This window comes from Notamacropus eugenii, chromosome 2 (genome assembly GCF_028372415.1).
Source record: "Notamacropus eugenii isolate mMacEug1 chromosome 2, mMacEug1.pri_v2, whole genome shotgun sequence".
Lineage (NCBI taxonomy): Eukaryota > Metazoa > Chordata > Mammalia > Diprotodontia > Macropodidae > Notamacropus > Notamacropus eugenii.
Window position 1 is genome coordinate 335496477 of NC_092873.1, and position 14149 is coordinate 335510625.

Sequence of the window (14149 nt, forward strand, 5' to 3'; positions counted from 1 at the left end):
CTAGTGGTGATTATATCAATGAAGCAACCACATTTAAAACTACTATTAGTTCATGTTCATAAAATGTTTTTAACTTTACTTTCTGTACAGTGACCCCAAGAGGTTGGTGGTTCAAATATCATTACTTTCGTTTTACAAATGATGCAATTATGTCTCAGAGAAGTTAGGGGATAAACTGTTGGACACTGAAATGAGTCAAGAAATAGTGAGCTCAAATCTTTCCACTGACACATGCTAGCTGGGTGATCCTGAGGAAGTTGCTCAATATGTCTCAGTCGCAGTTTCCTCATCTGTAAAATGGGATAATTATTTTACCTACCTCCCAGCACTGGAAGGATCAAGTAAAATGACATATGTAAATTGTTTTGCAAACTTTAAATTCATTGTATATATATATATATATGTATATATATATATATACATATATATATACACAAGAAGATATTTTATTGCTCTTTTTAAAAATGACTTGCCCAATATTATAGAGCTAAGTAAAAAAAAAATGAGCCAGGACTTGAAACGAAGACAAAAAAATTATCCAATCCAAATCAACAAATGATTCTTATGAAACTTCTATGTGTTAAGCACTGTCCTAAGGAGTAGGGGAATACAAAAAGAAAATGGAAAAAAAATAGTAGTACTTGTCCCTGAATGGCCTACATTCTTTTTTTCTGAAAGAATTACCTAACCATTGTAAAACACTCCCTCTCTTAATGTTTTAACAAATTTCATTAGTATCTCCATGTATGCCTTAATAAAATGTTCCTGTGCTTGTAATCCATCATGGTTTTCAGCTAGATATGAGGAAAGAATATTCTAGTTATTTCAAAAGATATTATATACAACGAAAATTAATTAATTCACACTAATTGCAACAAATATAAAAACATTGTACCTATTATTAGAAGATAATTTGGCAAGTTGTAGAATCAAACAACTGTTGACAGGATTTTACAATAACCAAAGATCTTTGGATATAACCTGGAATAGATTCTTGTCAGTCTCAAATGTTTTAGTGGAGTCCTACATGGTGACAAGGGCATGAACTAGATAACCTTTGCAGATCCTGGTGAGCCAGGATATCTCAGGATTCAATGACTTGCTCAGGGGTTTGTTCATGCAAACACATGAACAAAAGTCCACTCTATATCATGGCCAAACCTCCTTTCCTGAGAGATATTGGATGAATAGGAGACTTATTCAACATGTACTTGACCATTCACAAAAAAGCAAAAATACCCGTCTGTGATTTTCATTACCGCTCTGCAGAGTCTGCCGCCATTGGCTTTGGCTGGAGGATCATGTTTCCCCTTAATATTTCTAAACCACTTTTACTTTCTCAATCTGTTTCACCTTAGTGCTCCTGCTAGCTAAATAGTATATGTCAGTTTGGTTGGGTCTATCCAAAAAAATAGCCTCTCTGGGATCACAACCCTTGGGCCTCCATCAAATCTGACTTGTCATAGTGTAGACATATGAAAGAAAAAAAAATTATGTTAATAAGAAGGAAAGAAATCAGTCCAAGCTCTAATAGGTCTTATGATTCATCCTTTGATGACTTGGTGGAGGCCTTTCTGGACAGAGGTAATTGGGTCATCTGGCTTCTTTGGGAGATGATAAACACACCAATAAACATGCCTCCTGGCCCTCTGTCCCTCCAAACCAAAGTCACAAATAATGTGAGTCAGAACTTCCCACCCAACACCACTATGGCAGAAGCTTCCTAGCTCAAATGTTCCTTTGACATTAACTTGTGCCACCCAACTTCAATTCTGCTCCAGCTACTTTTCTTTTGGAAGCTTTGCTGTGCTTTTTTCTTTTTTTAAAAACTTTTACATACACATATGTGCGCACACACACACACACACAAAATCACACATATATGAGATTTGTTTTTTAAAGGAGGGAAAGGCACACAGCCAAATAAACTACATTAAGCATTGCGTTCCATTTTAGGTGTTGACAGTATATAATAAATCCAGGCCCTACCTAACATTTATAGGAATGTTATAAAATGAGTGAAATGGCATGAGCTGGTTGCCAGGCCAACCAGACAAACACAATAAACAGGCAGCAGTGACAGGAGTAAATTACACCATATTCTCCAGTCTGAAATATATCACTTTACATTAGCCTTCGACTACTTTGAAAGCCCTTTGTTTTGTACTTTTAAAAAATGTTCTTTTACAACAATGATTACTATTAAATCTTTTCAGAGAAGGAAATCTCTTGTATTTTGGTTTTTCTTTCCCAGTCTTCTATATCACAAGAGAGGAATCAGTCTTCTTTTTCTTTAAACTGACTTGAAGGTAGATGAAAAACAAAAATTGACTATGGAGTGGAATTAAAAAGAAGGAAAAAGAAAAAAAAATACCCTTTCATAGAGTGACAAACCTGCTGTTCCTTGAGCACACTCTACAATCTCCAACCTACAGGACTTTCACAAATTGTCCCTCATGCTTGGAATGCCCTCCCTCATCTTCACCTCTGCCTCTGGGAATCCTGAACTCCCCTCAAGGTTCAGAGCAAGTATCACAACCTTTAGTAGACCTTTTCTAACCTCCCAAGTCGTTAGTTTGCTACTCTTATCTCCTTTCAAAATGACTGCAATTCTATGCATTTTGGATTTACTTATTTGTTTAACAATGTGGCCCCACTTCCCCTCCATGAAAGGTAAACTACTTCAGGAGAGGAACCCTTTTGTGTTCTTCCTTCTTTCCCTTCACTTCCCTTCCCTTCCCTTCCCTTTCCTTTTTCCTTTCTCCTTCCCTTTCCTTTTTCCTTTCTTCTTTCCTTTCCTTTCCTTTCCTTTCCTTTCCTTTCCTTTCCTTTCCTTTCCTTTCCTTTCCTTTCCTTTCCTTTCCTTTCCTTTCCTTTCCTTTCCTTTTTCCTTTCCACATTTGTGTATCCAGAGATTAACCCAGTACTTTGAATATATTAGGACTTTAATACATATTTCTCAGATGACTAGATTAGAAAAGTTATAGATAATAACACTCATGAGTTAATCACTAAGTATAGTGTACTATAATAAATAGAAATGCTCCAGCATATTAGTGTAAGGTGTTTTTTTTAACAGTCTGCTTTTTGGAATATCCCCTCTCTTCGTATTCAAGGTTTCCAAAATCTTTAATGAAGTGATATAAGCTTAAGGAACAATTATTAGAGGATTCTATTTTATATTTCAAAAGATGGATAATTTAATCAGTGTGGATAATGATTCACTAACACAGCTTCTATCTCATTCATGCCTTTACAGACATAGTCTTTATAAAATGCAATGGTTAAAAAAAAATGATCCTCCTCCTTCAAATCTTCGAAGGCTGGGCTGAACAACTTGGAACTTTACTGTGCTGGTCTTCCAATTGGAAGGCCTTCCAGACCCATCATGGAATATTTTTTTTTTAATTGGAAGGATCTAAAAAGTTTGTGTTCTTTGTTCTGACTTAGCTTTTAGAAACCCAGGATCACTTCTCCATAGCTCAATGAGACATGGAGAGCTTCAGAGCTGATTCAGAATCATAGAGTCATAACAACTTTGAATGTTAGAGCTGGAAAGGATTTTTTTAGTTCCATCTCATTTAACAGATGGGAAAAATGAGACCAAAAGAGGGAAGTCATTGCTCAATAATTAGACATAATGAAATTTTCCTCACGGATGTTTCTAATACATGGAAACTTTTATCCTTATAGTTACAGTGTGCTAATAATGAACTATTAGCAATCAGTTTCTATCAACATTAGTCCCAGATATAGCTATAACCACAATATATACTTCCTTTGTAATCTTCAAACTAGTAGTGATTAAGCTTACTCTGCTTGTCCTCAGAAGGTAGAATTTGGGCAATAGGAGAAAGTTAAAGAGAGGTAGATTTAGATCTGAAGTAAGGAAAAACTTCCTAGTAATTATTTGTAAGTATCTATCTCTGGTTATCTCCAGAAGTTCTTTTTGATATCCTGTAATGAGGTCTGTCTCAACCAATGATCACCTTTTAGCTATTTTTAAGGAGATTTTATTCAGTTAAAGGCTGTGCTAGATGGTCTTTGATGTTCCTCCCCACTCTGGGATTTTGTGATTCTAATATGTCTTACTCCCAGAGAAATAATTAGGGTGGGGAAAAATGAGATTTACCACAGAGTAGCTAACAATCATCAGAACTCTATTCATTTATTATTTGAAAAAAAAATAATATAATAATCAACTCATAATCACATCAAGTGTATAACAATAGCCATTCAAAGTGCTACAAACTGGGTCATTGTTGTAGTTAGTATATGACTAAAAGACTGAGGACAATTTGCCCCCAAGAAATCATTTGAGGCTGAATATTTCACATAACAGAATTATTGAGTTTCTTCTTTGCAATCTTGAATGTAGGTCATCTTTGTTTTCAGATGTTCACTGGCAAAGTTTACAACCACTGAGAAAATTTCATGGATCTCTACTGGAGAAAAGCTACTCTTGCTTCACTGCTGTATTTGTCATTTATATATGTATTCTATGTTAAATGTCCCAAAAGAAACCTGCTCTTATCTTTGATACAAAGGGAGTGGGTATTAGGAACCATAACTAATTCATCTGCGTGTCTTCCTCAGTCTCAAGTCATGTCTTCCATATGAAAAAGATTAAATTCCTAAAAATAAATAAATTGAATTTCTTTGAATATGTTTGAGTGAGCAGATGATTACGGGAAGGTTAAACAAGGGGATTTTAGAAAAAAAAAACTTTAGGTTGCATTATTGCTTATTGAAGTTATATCTTTAAATACACAATTTGTTTCCCACTTACCTTTCTAGTCTTATTTCATGTCACATACTCTTAATATAGTTAAAACTAGTTTGTCAGTGGTTTCCCCATGCATGGCATCCTATCTCTCACCTCTGTTCCTTTACAAGTGTATAGAATGTGCTCACTTCTCACTTCTGCCTTTTAGAATGAATCACTCATTCTTTAAAAGCAGATCCCTGATAACATCTTCTACTTGAGGCATTTAATCTTCCACTTTAAGTATTCTCTCCCTCTTGAGATAACTATGTATTATTGTGTATATACTTTCTATTTCCTTACCTGTGTATATGCTGTCTTCATTCACCTCCTTCTTCTGTACCCAGTTCCTTGGGGGCAGAAACCATTTTTTTTCTTTTTTGTTCAGTATTTAGCATTTACTTCCCCCACCCCACCCATTTCAGATCTCTTTTTATTCATTAGCTAAGGAGGTAGCTCCATGGTTTGGTTGATAGAATACTCAGCCTGCAGTCAAGAAGGCTAGAGTTCAAATCTACTCTCAGATACTCACTAGCTATGTGAACCAGGGCAAGTCATTTAACTTCTGTTTTCCTTAATCCACTGGAGAATGGAATGTCAAACCACTCTACTATCTTTGCCAAGATAACCCCATAGAGAGTTAAGAAGAGTCAGACATGACTATACAATTGAACATAGACATAAGCAATAATATTATCAACATTAAGACTAAAATGTCTTCTGTACATACAATTTAATTGCTATTGTAGGAAGCAGATAAAAGGTAGCACAGTGGATAGATCACCTTATCTGGAAAGAAGAATACTTGAGATCAAGTCCTGTCTCAGACACTTGCAAGCTGTGTGACCCTGGGCAAGGAAACCTCAGTTTCCTCATCTATAAAATGAAAAAAATAATAGTACTTATCTTCTATGATTGATGTGACAATAAAATGAGTTAATAATTGCAAAGCCCTTAGCACAGCATCTGGAACACAATAAATACTGTAGAAATATTAGTTATAATACCGTTATTTATTTCCTGTCTTCCAGGAGGTGGTATTCTAAATCATCTTAATGGCACCTTGGTTAATATTTTTCTCTTTCTACCTTCAAATTTTATGGACATTGATACAAAGATGTTTATTAAGATGTAATCATTGTTAATATCTCCTCCTTATACTCATTTCTTTTCACCATATTTCCAGATAATGCACCAAATTGATAGCTAATAAATCAACTATAAGATAATACATTTGACTGAATTACTAAAGAGTTTTCTATTTTTCTTTCTTTGGAGGACAAAATCCTGCTTACAATATTGTATCATAATAAATTTCTAATGTCATTTTTAACCTCCTATGAAAAAATAACAAACAGTAATAAGATATGGACCCCCTCTGAATATTTGACACATAAGTTACTTCTGTAACAGGATAATATCCCTGACACTATCAGAATATATGCAGTATGATCTGCCTCCTGCCAGCCCTTATGGAAGAAGCTAACATACTTTGGGAAAGGTGCAATGACATGTAATAGAAGAGCACTGTTCCCGAATTCAGAGCAAGAACCTGACATCTAACTGTTTATAGTCTCTTTACTGCATGAAGAACATAACTTTTTTGATTGACTATGAACCCAGAACTGATAATGTTTACAGTAGACAGCAATGCTTAGCAGAGTTGGCCCTTTCTCCTTCTCTATTGGTGAGCAAGAAAGATGAACTACTGTGGGTTTTCCTCCAGTTGAAAGAGGAGCTTCAGGCCCTATCACACTCAAAGCTGCCATAGACCTATGAATGGCCAACACCTCAGTATTACTGAGAGAAGTAATAGCAGTTAGAGGCAGTGGGCTTCATACTGTCAGTTGCCTGTTTCCCTAATGGTTCAATATATGGCATAAATATCACTGTTAACTTTGTGTGTGTGTGTGTGTGTGTGTGTGTGTGTGTGTGTGTGTGTGTGTGTGTTATTCCTATTTTTAGCTAAAGGAACTTTAGACTAGGCTGTAATTTTGTGAGTTTCACAAGATTGAGGGAGTCAGCCAATAGGGGTCTTTGAGCTGTCATTTGATGAATAAGAGGTGAAGATCAAGGTCCAACATAACTTTCTTGATGAATTATAGATCAAAGACAGATAAGATGGAGGAACAGCAACTTATCCATCAGCTCTGCTTAATTTGCAAGTAAATAAGGTATGGAAAATATTTCAGAGAAAATAATTTAAATTTGTGTCAATTCTTCTTGAAACTGAGGTGTTATAGGGGAGTACCCCTAGGAGCTATGGGAAAATGCTCATTTCTCTTACTCTTTCTTTGTCATTTCAGCAAATATTCTTTTAATAAAAACTAATTGATAATAATTGGGTAAATGACATTGCTAGATATTAATGCTGGGCAGAATACAATGGAATGGGAGCTCAAGGCAATAGCATTAAGAAAAAAAGATGCCACCAGTCTCCAAAGGGTACCCCTAAAACCCATCAGGAAAGATTTGATCCTGCTATAGGAGAATTGATTAATTATCAAAAATGAGACAAATATTCTAGTCCAGAAATGTCATACTTAAATCTTTCAGAAAACAAGTTCATGTCTTCTTGAGGAAATAAACATTTCTCCGTGGCATTAGGTTATGAATCCCAAACTGTCCAGAACATATTCTACTCATCTCTTTGAGACAACTACTCATGTGATACTCCCTCCCTCTCTCTCTCTCTCTCTGTCTCTTTCTCTGTCTTTTTTTCTTTTTCTCTGTCATTCTGTATATGTGTTTATATGTTTATGCATATATGTGTGTATATAGATATGTGTATATAAATGTAGGTAACATCTGAGCAACAAATATATGTGTCTATATACATATATATGTATGTATATATACATGCATGTATATATGTATATATACATGCATATATACATATATATATATACATGCATGTATATATACACATATATATACATGCATGTGTATATATGTGTGTGTGTGTATATATGATTTTCTTGGCAAAGATACTGGAGTGATTTGCCATCCATTTCCTTCTCCAGCTCATTTTTCATGAGAAAACTGAGGCAAATAGGGTTAAGTGACTTGCTCAAGCTCACACAGCTAGTAAGTGTCAGAGGTTAGATTGAACTCGAGGAGATAAGTCTTCCTCACTCCAGAACTAGCACTATGTCTACTTCACCACCTAGCTGCCTTGTGTGTATGTGTGTGTGTGTGTGTGTGTGTGTACATACACATGACTATATATATATGTGCTCATACACATACATACATACATGCACGCACATATCATCCCTTATAACAAATGACCATAGTCAAAGAAAAGAAATCTAGATATGAGTATTGCACAAAAATTCAGATCTCAATATAACAATCTAGTTCATCACTCTTTTCTGTCAGGAGGTAGAAAATGTACTTCATCATTATTCATTTTAAATCATTGTTGGGTCATTTTATTGGTCAAAGTTCTCAAATCTTTCTAAGTTGCATTCCATTCCAATATTGTGATCATTGTATGAATGTGTTCTCCTGGTTCTATTATCTATTATCTTCTCTCTGCTCTAAATCTATCACTATCAGAATCTCTTATGGCTCAAAAATATTTAATTGTATTTATATACCATATTTAGTTCAATTACTGATGAACTAATTTCTAGTTCTTTGCTACAACGAAAATACCGCTATTAATGTTTGTAAACATATAGATCCACTCCGTCTTTCTTTTAATTCTTTGGCATACATGCTTAATAGTGATATCTTTAGGCTGAAGAATATGTTAATGACATTTTGGACTTCTTAATTATTTTCCATAATGACTAGGTCAGTTGAAAGCTGCACTAATAATGCCTGTTCTCTCATAGTCTTTCCAATTATCTTCAATTTGCTTTTTCTTTTTTTCTGTTATTTATTTTGTTTTGTTCAGTCATCTTTCATAGTCTAATGGATATAAAGTATGATCTCAGAGTTGTTTTAATTTGAGTTTCCAATAATATTTTATTAGTAATTTGGAAAATTTTTGATGTATAATTTTGCTGTTTATTAAAGATAAAACTCTCAAATCTGAGCTGAGGTGTTGGAGTTGTATGGCATGACAGCATGCACAGTGCAGAGTGTGCATGTTGTGTGTTTAGAACCAAGGTTGTAATGAAGTTGAGTGATGCAACATAAGCAAGCACTGCCAGAAACACCTCGGATTCTTTATGCATTCGATCTTGAATTAATTTTTGGTCATGAGGTAGCAAACCACATTTTAAGAAACACTATATACTGTACAATATTTTCTCCTATTAAATATTATGGATTGCATTGGAATATAAAAAGCCAATTTGACCAGTTTAAAGCCCAAAGCAAGAAATGAATTGCAACCTAAATAAAAAATGCTTTGGCATTAAATCTTTGGGCACTATGCATATGAGTAGCTGTCAACACAACTAAATTAAAGTTCTTTTCTTTTTTCAGTTCCTAGATTCTTTAAAGCAGAAGTGTCAAATTTGCTACAGCAAAATTCCCCATAAAGCCCAAACTAGTTTAGGATGAAACTAGGAGATGTTCAATAACATGAATAAAATAAAATAAAATATAACATAATGTTAATTTGTGGTTTTCTAAGTCAATATATGGCCTGTAGAAATCCTTTTCTTTTTGAGTTGGATACCATTTCTCTAAAGTTACCTTTTATTCTGGTGAATTTTTACATTTGCTTTCCCCTTTCTCATTTTTTTTTTTAGCATCCTTCCCCAAACCATGCTAATGATGACATTTGTATACGCTCTGTAGAAGGATAAGTTTAGCTCCAGGTCCCTTGCCATATTTAGCTGTCTTGAACTCTCTCTTGACTGTTTCAGTTTATAGGCTTGTGGATTAACTGTCTTGCTAAGCAACAAGCTGTTGGTCTGGGAACTCCTGGGTGAACCCTATTTAAAGGGAATTTGTCCTACAATCAAGAGCAAAGGAGGGGTTTGAAATGTCAGCATATGCATCGTCAAGGTTGAGAAAGTGCAGGGTTTTGTTTTGGTTTTACAAGAGAACTACTACCAGTTTGATGAGTAATTAGACCAATTGAGGTCCAGATGGCAGGCATCTTTAAAGGAACTAGCTATAGAATCTAATGTTTCTGTGTAACACTATTTTCCTAGAAAGACTAAATAGTAAGTGTGACCTATATTGAGCCTGAGACACTATTTTGTCCTGTCAGATCTCTAGACAAGACTTACTCCCTGTTGCACATGCACATATGTTTCTTGAACTCTGGAAAAAGCTTCTTCAAAGTACGTGCAAAGGACCCCTTAATGTCCATGTATTGAAGGCCAATCAAAAGAATATTATGCATCATCATTCTGGGCTCATAGATACTTCAGAATCAAATTCCACAGTTAGTCATCCTATAGCAGGCTTTCTAAAACTAGTCTATTATATATACATATATCTATACACACACACACATACACACATATACACACATACATGCACACATATACATATACCATCATATACATATGTATAAACACCTACATGTATGTATATATGCACACACACACACATACATATACACGTATATTGGTACATTTCTTGACTTTCCATCACAAGTTTCATATCCTACAGTACAAATCGCAACCTTCATGGAGACACAAGAGAGTCAGGATTACCTTTACCCAGAAGGTAGGGACCTCAGTTTCAAGGTATTCTGGCTGTCTACACAACTGAAACTATGCCCAACAAAACCCTTCTGTATTTTTACCTTGATTAGTAGCCAGTTCAATTCAGTTCAATAAATATTTATTAAATATCAGCAATGTAGCAATAGCTACTTTTAGGGCTGAGTACACACATAAGAAAAAAAAGACAGTCCTTGTCTTCAGGGAATTTATAATCTAAAAAGCTTTTGGAGGAGTTTAGTGGTTTACTCTTCAGCCCTCATACCAGAAGCAACTACTGAAAAGGTGTTGAATGTTGGGGTGTAAGCTCGGTTTTCACGTGAACAGTCTCAGGTCAGGTAAAGGTGAGGGCTTCTAAACAGCAGAGCTCTCACGAGGCCCCCCAGGGAACAGCTGAGAATTGAGGAGTGAGACATGAGGTATCTTGTTTTTCCACCTCTTCTCAGTGGAAACTTGCTGGGGAGAGCATTCCACCCTTGAGATTGGTCTGTGGTCTGAGCACACCTGTTGTTATTTGGCTAAGGGGCTGAGAGCATGCATGCTGTCCACGAGCGAACCAGCAGGGGGAGAGCTTAAATGGGGACAGGAAAGCCTGAGGGTTCCTTTTTCCTTGTTCCTCAAGAGGGAGAATGGTGCTCCTGTGGGGGACTCCCACAGGGAGCACTAGCCCTTCATACTCAGAGGGGGTTCGGTTACTCTCTCCTCCAGAAGGAGAAGGGGGCTCCATGGGGAGAACTCGTCCTGCATGCTGACATGTAGCTGGTATCCAGAATAAAGCCTACACTTCTGTTTGACTCTGGAGGTCTCTTCTTTCATTCTATTTATGTGGCTGATCACTGAAGACCTGAGTTGGGTAAGAAGGACCCAGCAGCCCATGGCAGTTAGGCCAGACAGTTGAATGTTAAAAAAAAAAAAAAAGCTGAATCAATTAGCATGATAATTAAATTTCAAAAACCAACTGATTCTAGTAGAAGGCATGATGTTCCATGGAATTAAAATGAAGAATAACTTTTTTTCCATGCATGATTTATTTCCATATTAGCCATGTCACAAAAGAAAGCATGCACACACATACACACACACACATGCACACATACACATATGCACACCAAGAAAAATAAAGTTAAAAAAGTATGCGAAGCATTACTTTTAATGGAAAATGGAGAGTCAGTTGATTATAACTTCTAACAAAAAGTGAAGACATTTGCTGAAATTTCTTATAAAAAACAATAGTAATGAAAACACTACTCTTATAGATCTTATGAACACTCCCCCAAAACTACACAGTTTCAATAGGAAGAAAGTATAGTGCTTAGAGAACACACTACTATCGAGTAGTGAATGGAACACACAAGTAGAGAGACACCTCTTTAGGGAGCATGTGTAGACAAAGCAGTTCACAATCATGCTACAGATTGGTGATTCCTGTTCTTTCTCAATGAGTTCTCATGTTGTTCTCCCTAGCCCAGTGTCTTTACTAGGCATGTTCATACTTGGTCTAGCTATCTTTTGGGGTATGGTATATCATGAATTTTAGTCTTAGCCAGCAGATGAGTTTATATCAAATACTGAAGTACAATAGGATTTCTTCCCCATCTGCATCCAACATTCTCTAAGAAGATGATATTGGTAAGATGAAAGTTTGTCTCTTGAAATAAGCCCTTTGAAAGGTTTACACAGTAGAAAAGATGGCTTCATCCTTGAGAAATAAGGTCCAAGAAAAGGGTTTACTTAATGGCTGATCAGGTGATGGAAGTAGGAAGAAGTCCCCTCCCCATCAAGTAGATAGGAGAATTCCCAAGAATTGGATTGTTATTCTTCCAAAAATGTCTTTCTTTTGTTCTGGAAAAGCTCACACTCTTCAGATTGATAGCCAGTTTCAACAAACTCCCCAGAAAATATGCTTTATTTTTCCAAGGATCACTACTGTTATAGCTGAATCTTCAACCAGCCATTGGCTACCTGCCTTTTAGGGCATTTTTTTTTTTTTGCCTGAAAAATCTCCTGACATTTTGGAAAAGGAATGATAAATTATAAACCCTTCTTTATACTTCTTTAATATGTTTACAGAGATACATCTTCATTATCTTCTTTTTATATTCTATAACTGTATCAAATGACATGTAGTTCCCTAATTAAGTTCTCTCAAGTATAAAACAGTACTAAACAGTTCTATAAAGGGAACAACAAGGTTTTACTGAAATTTTTCAACTCACTTAGCATTTAACTTATACATGGTAGGAACATAATGAATATATAGATACAATATATATGATGAATATCTCTCTCTCTCTATGTGTATAAATATATATATATATATATATATATATATATATATATATATATATATATATATATATATATATATATATATATATATATATATATATATATATAAATGTAGTTGACCAAAATTGAACTTGGCAAGTGATGGAAAGAGATTTTAAAACTAAGATAGGTTCTATCCTCGACGTCAGCTACTTCTACCTCCATCTACACTGACCTAGGATCATCCACCTTCTGTCAGTCACCTTGTGTCAGTAAGTGGGAAAACATTTGCAGCTGAATACAACTGAATAGCAAAGAAATTAGGGCCTTGAAAAAGATTTCCAGCAACAAGTGCTTCCAGGGGTTTCAGAAAGTTTATGAGCATGACAATGTGGAATTAAACACAAAATGAAGTTTGGAATCTACTTACTATTGAAGGCAGAAACTAGAGCATGTCCTGTACTTTACTGTCTGGTTTAACTTGCACAGAACAAAATTTTATCCCAAAAGCTGGTTATCACCAAGCTGCAGCAGAACATGGCCTTGCTGTTGAACCAGATACTTGTCCATGTAGATGTAATATTAAAGGAGAAAGTGACAGTTGGGACTTTAATACTGGTGCTGGTTTTTACATAAATGCCACTGAAGAGCCTTGGAAAGTCAACTATAAAATATACTCTTATGTAAGATATTAGTTCCTAAACTGATAAATGTCAATTTTCTAACTGACTCAGAAAAGGTATCTATTGGTCATTTTATGGGAGACCGTGGAGCTCTGATATGTGCTCTGAAGAATCCTGGAAAATACAAATCTATGTCAGCATTCTCCCAATGTGCAATCCAATGCTCTGGATTGTGTTGAGGAGGGGTAGAGGAAAGACCTTCAGTGGATATTTAAGTAAGTGGGAGGCATATGTTGTTACTCATTTTGTGAAATCTTATCCAGACTCTCAGTTCGACATATTAATCAATCAAGGCAAAAATGACTAGTTCCTTAAAGATGGTCAATTACTTCCTGACAACTTTATAGTTGCCTGTGCAGAGTGAAAAATTGCAGCTGTTTTTCGATTGCAAGAAGAGTATTATCATAACTACTACTTCATTGCAACTTTTGTTAATGATCGCATGAGATATCATGCAAAATACTTGAATACTGCATATACAAGTAATTTCACAATCACGAAAGTTACTATGTAAGCTGAACTTTTGAAAACATAGAATTATACATGAAAAATTACTGCCTATGAACATTCACTTTTAATTTTTATTAAATGCTTGTCATCTTCCAAATAATGTGTGTGTGTGTGTGTGTGTGTGTGTGTGTGTGTGTGTGTGTGTGTGTGTGTGTGTGTGTGTGTGTAAAACATTGTGGTCTTTAGATATAGTGGTTGCCCTTTTCTTAAGAAGCAACTTTGGCCCTAAAGAACTAAGGGCCAAGTGGAGTCCCAGAAGGAAGGAAGCAGAGTATGGATACCTATTG

The 14149-nt window shown here is 35.4% G+C and overlaps 1 pseudogene; it reads left to right on the forward strand.

The window, feature by feature from the left end:
- LOC140523038 (S-formylglutathione hydrolase pseudogene) overlaps window positions 1–13866 on the forward strand; it is a 57086-nt pseudogene extending 43220 nt beyond the window's left edge.
- The last annotated feature ends 283 nt before the right edge of the window (window positions 13867–14149 follow it).